Genomic DNA, 6,705 nt, shown 5'->3' on the forward strand with positions numbered 1-6,705 from the left:
AGCCTGAGACCCCAGAAACAGGCTGAGACCCCAGAAACAGGCTGAGATCTCAGAAACAGTTAGAGGCCTCAGAAATAGGTTGGATCAGATGTCGGACAGACCTGGTAGACTCAAATATGTAGTGAGGTTCTTCTTGGCAGAAGAACCCTTCAGAAAGATCTTCAACTCACACCTCCAGAAGAGCTTTAACCATATTCCAGCTGAAGTGGGGGACATAGAGTCAGAGTGGGCCATGTTCCGCACATCAATTGTTGAAGTGCCTGCTTTGAGCTGTGGCCGCAAGGTTGGTGCTTCTCAGGGTGGCAATCCTGGAACTTGGTGGTGGACACCCTGGGTTAGGGAGGCTGTCAAGCTGAAGAAGGAGTCCTATCAGTCCTTGTTGGCTGGTGGGACTCCTGATGCAGATGACGAGTGCCAGAGGACCAAGCAGTACTCAGTCTTGACTGTTACTGAGGCAAAAGCTTGGATATGAGAGGAGTTAGGTGAGGCCTTGTATAAAGACTCTCGGTCGGCTTTGAGGGGATTCTGGCAAACCATCCAGTGGCTGAGGAGGGAAAAGCAGTGCTTTACTAACACTGTGTTCAGTGAAGGTGGGCTGCTGTTGATCTCAACCAGTGATGTCATCAGGAGATGGAAGGAATACATCTCAGAGCTTCTCAATCCTACCGGCACGTCTTCCATGGTGGAAGCTGAGTTGGGGGACTTTCGGGTTTGTCTGTCCATAACCATTACTGAGGTCACCAAGATAGTTAGAAAGCTCAGAGGTGGCAGGGCTCCGGGGTGGATGAGATTTGTCCTGATTTCCTTAAGGCTCTGGATGTTGTGGGGCTGTCTTGATTGACACGCCATTGCAAATCACATGGACATTGTGGGCAGTGCCATTAGATTGGAAGACTGGGGTAATGGTTCCCCTCTTCAAAAAGGGGGACCGGAGTGTGTACTACAATTACAGGGACATCACTCTCCTTAGCCTCCCTGGTAAGGTCCATTCAGGGGTACTGGAGAATCAAGTCCGATCGTTGGTTGATCCTCAGATCCAGGAAGAACAATGTGGGTTCTTTCCTGGCCGTGGAACACTGGATCAGCTCTTTACCCTCACTAGGTCCTCGAGGGGTCATGGGAGTTTGCCTATCCAGTCTACGTGTTTTGTGGACTTGCAGAAGGCATTTGACCATGTTCCTCGAGGTACACTGTGGGGGGTTCTCCATGAATATGGAACTGAGGGCCTGTTGTTACAGGCTGTTAAGTCCCTATACAAACAGTGTGAGAGTTTGGTTCACATTGCCGGTAGTAAGTTGGACCCCTTCAGGGTGGGAGTTGGACTCTGCCAGGGCTGCCTGTTGTCACTGATTCTGTTCATAACTTTTATGGACAGAATTTCTCAGTGCAGCCAGGGGGTGGAGTGTTTCCAGTTTGGTGACCTCAGGATTCCATCTCTGCTCTTTGCAGATGATGTGGTCCTGTTGGCATCATCGTGCCGTGATTTTCAGCACTCACTGGAGCGGTTCATAGCCGAGTGTGAAGTAGGATGAGAATCAGCACCTCCAAATATGAAGCCATGATCCTCAATCGGAAAAGTGTGGATTGTTCTCTTCAGGTCGAGGGTGAGGTTCTGCCTCAAGTGGAGGAGTTCAAGTATCTTGGGGTTTTGTTCATGAGTGAGGGAAGAATGGAGCATGAGATTGACAGACCAATTGATCCAACATCTGCAGTATTTCGGACTCTGTACCCGTCCTTTGTGGTGAAGAGGGAGCTGAGCTGTAAGGCAAAGCTCTCTGTTTACCGGTCGTCTACGTTCCTACCCTCACCTATGGTTATGAACTCTGGGTAGAGACTGAAAGAATGAGATTGTGGATACAAGTGGTTGAAATGAGTTTCCCCTGCAGGGTAGCTGGACTCTCCCTTAGAGACAGGGTGAGGTTGAGGTTGTTCGGGCATCTGGTAAGGATGCTCCCTGGGTGCCTCCCTAGGGAAGTGCTTTGAGCATGTCCGACTGATCCCGGGGAAGACCCAGGACATGCTGGAGAGAATATGCTTCTCGGTTGGCCTAGGAACTCCTTGGAATTCTGCCAGAAGAGCTGGAAAAGGTGGGTGTGGAAAGAGATGTCTGGACCTTCCTTCTTAAGCTGCTGGACCTGAGACCCAACTTCGGAACAAGCGGAAGATAATGGATGAATGGATGGATGGATCATCACATCTGTTCATGTGAAATAAAACTCTACATTTGGTGGTATTGGTCAGACCTGTCCTCTAAAGCTAACAGAGAAACTATGTGGAAAAAGAAAGAGATCCTCTTGTAATAAGCTACTTAACTAATAATTGAATGGAAGCTTAAACAGGAAATCTAGTGCCACAAACCCTCTCAAAATCTAGTTATTACATTTATCATTTTGAGAAAGGTGCTCACAGTACACAATCAGCTTATATCTTGACTTTATTAGTTGACTTTGTTAATAAAATGGAGAAATAGATTATTATTTGAGGGTAATCTCTGCTAAAGATTGAATGTAAGTGACTCCAAACACAAATATACTTTGCTTTTTTTCTCTGGCATACTGAGCTTTCACTTCTCCGTCTCGAAGCTTTACATCAGTCTCAGCTGTAATTTTATCCTGGTAACATCAAACGCATCGGGTGTTCTTTTGAAGTTTCTCTGATACAAAATAAGATGGATAAATAAAAACTGTGTCAACAGTTTCAGATCCAGAGTTTGTATGTGGACATGAAGGTTCAGATTTTTTTTTTCTTTTGAAGTACCTAAAAAAAGTTATCTGGCTATCCAGTTAATCTCCAACAAATCTGTGTTATGAGAACTTTCACCTTTTCTAATTGATGAAATTATTAATTTGTCCCCCAACCCCCAGTCTCTAGTCCATCACACGGACACATAGGGATAAATGAGACAAACAACCATTCACTCTCTGTCTCTCACCTAGAGACAATTCAGAGTTACCAATCAGACTAACATGCATGTTTTTGGTCTGTGGGAGGAAACTGGAGCACCCGGAGAAAACCCACGCATGCACGGAGAGAACATGCAAACTCCACCCAGAAAAACTCCAGGCTGGGATTCGATCTCACTAAGAGCTTTACAAACTGTTCCACCATGCCACCCCTTTTCTCCCCACATGTATGTAGAAAATTAATCATTTCTTTTTTTACAGCCCGATACCGTGACCAAAAAGATTAAAAAAGCATCTAGACAACAAGCCTGATAAGACTTTTACCTGTGTTGGAAGTTCCATCCATCCATCCATCCATCCATCATCTTCCTCTTGTTCTGGACTCAGGTCTCGGGGTCAGCATCTTGAGCAGGGAGGTCCAGACCTCTCTCTCCACAGCCTCTTCCAGCTCTTCTGGGAGGACTCCAAGGTGTTCCCAGACCAATCAAGAGACTTAGTCTCTCCAGTGTGTCCTGGGACTCCCCAGGGGTCTCCTCCCAGTCGGACATGCTCAAAGCACCTCTCTAGGGAGGCGCCCAGGGAGCATCCTTAGCAGATGCCCAAACCACCTCAACTGTCTCCTCTGGATGTGGAGGAGCAGCGGTTCTACTCTGAGTCTCTCCTGATGACTGAACTTCTCACCCTGTCTCTCAGGGAGAGTCCAGCTGCAGAGGAAACTCAGTTCAACCTCCTGGATCCACAATCTCATTCTTTCAGTCTCTACCCAGAGTTCATGACCAGAGGTGAGGGGAGGAACGTAGACTGACAGGTAAACATAGAGCCTTACAGCTTAGCTCCCTCTTCACCTCAACAGACCGGCACAGAGTCTGCAATACTCCATCTACTATTCTCACACTCCATTCTTCCCTCACTCATGAACAAAACTCAGAGATCCAACATTTTTCAGTCAGGTCATCTGGACAGTTTCTTTTTTTGCTGAAACATTTCACCTTCCATCCGGAAGGCTTCATCAGTCAAGAAAACACACAACAAAACCCAGAGATTCTTGAACTCCTCCATTTGAGGCAGAATTTCACTCTTGACTCAAAGAGAACAATCCACTCTTTTGATATTGAGGACCATGGCCTCAGATTTGGAGGTGCTGATTTTCATCTCAGCTGCTTCACACTCAGCTGCAAACCGCTCCAGTGAGAGTTGAAGATCAAGACACGATGACGCCAGCAGGGCCACATCATCCGCAAATAACAAAGATAGAATCCTGAGGCCACCAAACCAGCCTCCCTTTGCCCCCTGGCTGCACCGAGAAGTTCTGTCCATAAAAGTTATGAACAGAATCGGTGACAACGGGTAGCCCTGGCAGAGTCCAACTCCAACCCTGAAGGAGTCCGACTTACTTGCTAGAGGCACATCCACCGGTAGGCATGTAATGCTCCAGCGGCGAAGGGAGGTCTTCTGCAGCCTTTTATACTCCTGCATCTATCTCATCAAGGACATGGTCCCCAGGTGTAGCTTGTTGACGCCATCTTGTGACTTCAATATGCTGAGAAACCTGAACTCCCACAGAAATGCACATTCTGACTGGCCAAAGACCAGTTAGCTGTCGTGGGTCACACCTTGGATCAATCAGCACCAACAAACATTCATCTAAATGATTGACAGAAAACCCATCAACTCATAAAGCAATGTTCTTCAGCTGATCATGTGACCTCAGAATGATAGTCTCCCCCCCCCACCCCCCACCACTGGGCTTCAGCCCAGGTCAGCCCGAGCATTAAGGCAGCCCGTCAGATGAGGAAACCACAGCACATATTAAATATGTTTTATAGTTGCCAAGCAAAAGAAGATTCATCAACGTTCAACGCTCACATTGACAAAACTGTTTCCATTTTGTTTGGTTGCAGTTTGACCCACATGCTTTACTGTGATTTATTTATCCCCAATGTTCAACATTTTAACCTCTAATTATTTTCATAAAGCACTGACTTCATTCGGACATGCGGTCAAAGCATAAACATGAGAATAAAAACAAGCTGGATTAAATCCAGAGCCAAAATACATGAAAACACACACAAAGGAGGTTGATGTAAACCAGCAAAATGCACAGACCATGACCAAGATCAGCTCATTCACCATCTCATTATGTTGTGAAAAACATTAGAGACACTGAAATTCCTTGGTCAGACTTTCAACAAAACGGGACGCTGTGGTAATTCACTTGATTGGAATACAGTTTTGAGGTTCAATTAATTCCAAGATGGTTTGGAATACATTTCAGGAAGACTGATTTATTTAGGTTAAGCTGCCATGCGTGCCTTGCAGAAAAGGATGGGAGCTTTAACAGAATGATATTTCATAGCACAGAAGTGAAAAATCTTCAAGCCCCTTGAAAAGGCATTTAAGGAGCATGAAAGGAGCTAAGGGTGATACTATAACCCTACAACATTTGGTTAATTGGAGATTGGTCACGGGCTGTAATATTTGACTGTAATCTGAAAGGCCTGTGAAAGCAAGAGTGTGCCGTGAGAGCGAGAGATCAGCACAAGCTGTGAGGAACAGCCAATGATAAGATTAAACCCATTCACAGCCCGTAATGAAAAACGAGCAGCCGTGGTTTCCATTTTCATCAGACTCATTTCTTATGCCGTCTCTTCTCTGGGTTGTTTGCACGTGAACAACAAAATACGAGACTCGCCAACAAAAGCTTGACAATACTTGCACAACACACGGTAATGTGCATGTAACACGGGTGCTGAATATTAGGGGTGGAGAAATACGAGCGTAAATCTCAGCCCTGGCCTGATTTCTGCTCTGTTCCTCTGCGAAACCAAACGGACTCATTATGGACTTCAAAGACACAGATAGGAGTTTTAATTAAGAGAAATGCTGCGGAGCAGTGGAGATAAGTAACACCACCCCCATCCCCAGTGCACCCCACATCCCCCCCCCCCCCCTGAGCACAGACAACATCATTAGGACATTACTGGGGTTGCTGGTACACAGCAGCCAGCCGTCATCCTGCAGCATGAAACCAAAGCACCATGTGGCGTTGGTGTGGTAATCCTCACATCACAGCTGCTTTGGACTGATGTGGAGTGACACCGTGCACGCTCCGGTACACACATGCAGACGTATACGTGGATTTATCTGGCATCAGCAGACGGCACCAGTATGGTACCAGTCAACAAAGACAAGAATTTACTTCCAAGAGCCACAAACTTTTTTAAATTATTTTAATTTATTAAATAAACAAGAACCACGCACTTTTTTTAAATTATTTTAATTTATTAAATAAACAACACTTTGTGTGTTGATGTGAAACATTGAACAGTTTTTGTCCTCGGCTGCAGAACAATCATAGATTAGAATATTTTCAGTCAGTTTTAGAGCGTGATCCAGTCCTATGTTAATAAAGACTTTGATCCAGGTGTTGCATGCTGATGTTACAGTAAATCCAGGTGTGGCCCGCCTCAGTACGCACTGGAAACATTTTCACTCAGACCACCAGTGGAGGTGATCCGGACCCGTTTTATCCACAAACCTTGTGTCGTCTGAACCACTGAACTGATGTGACCCCAGAGGAGCTTCAGAGCTGTTAGCTGGTCAGTCAGTTTCATCACAGGCTCGTGGTTCAGTGGATTTACAGCAACGTGGCGAGTTTCCCTGCACTGTGCTTGTTCTGGGTGTTTTTAGAGTTTGGACCCGCTGTGGTCAGTCAATCAAACAACGATGCTCTAATAGTGTGTCACATTCTGATGATCTTGTCAAAAGCACAGCACTTTTGTTGTCATCACTAATTCTGGTT

This window comes from Nematolebias whitei, chromosome 16, assembly GCF_014905685.2.
Source record: "Nematolebias whitei isolate Nwh7 chromosome 16, NemWhi1, whole genome shotgun sequence".
In the NCBI taxonomy this organism is placed as follows: domain Eukaryota; kingdom Metazoa; phylum Chordata; class Actinopteri; order Cyprinodontiformes; family Rivulidae; genus Nematolebias; species Nematolebias whitei.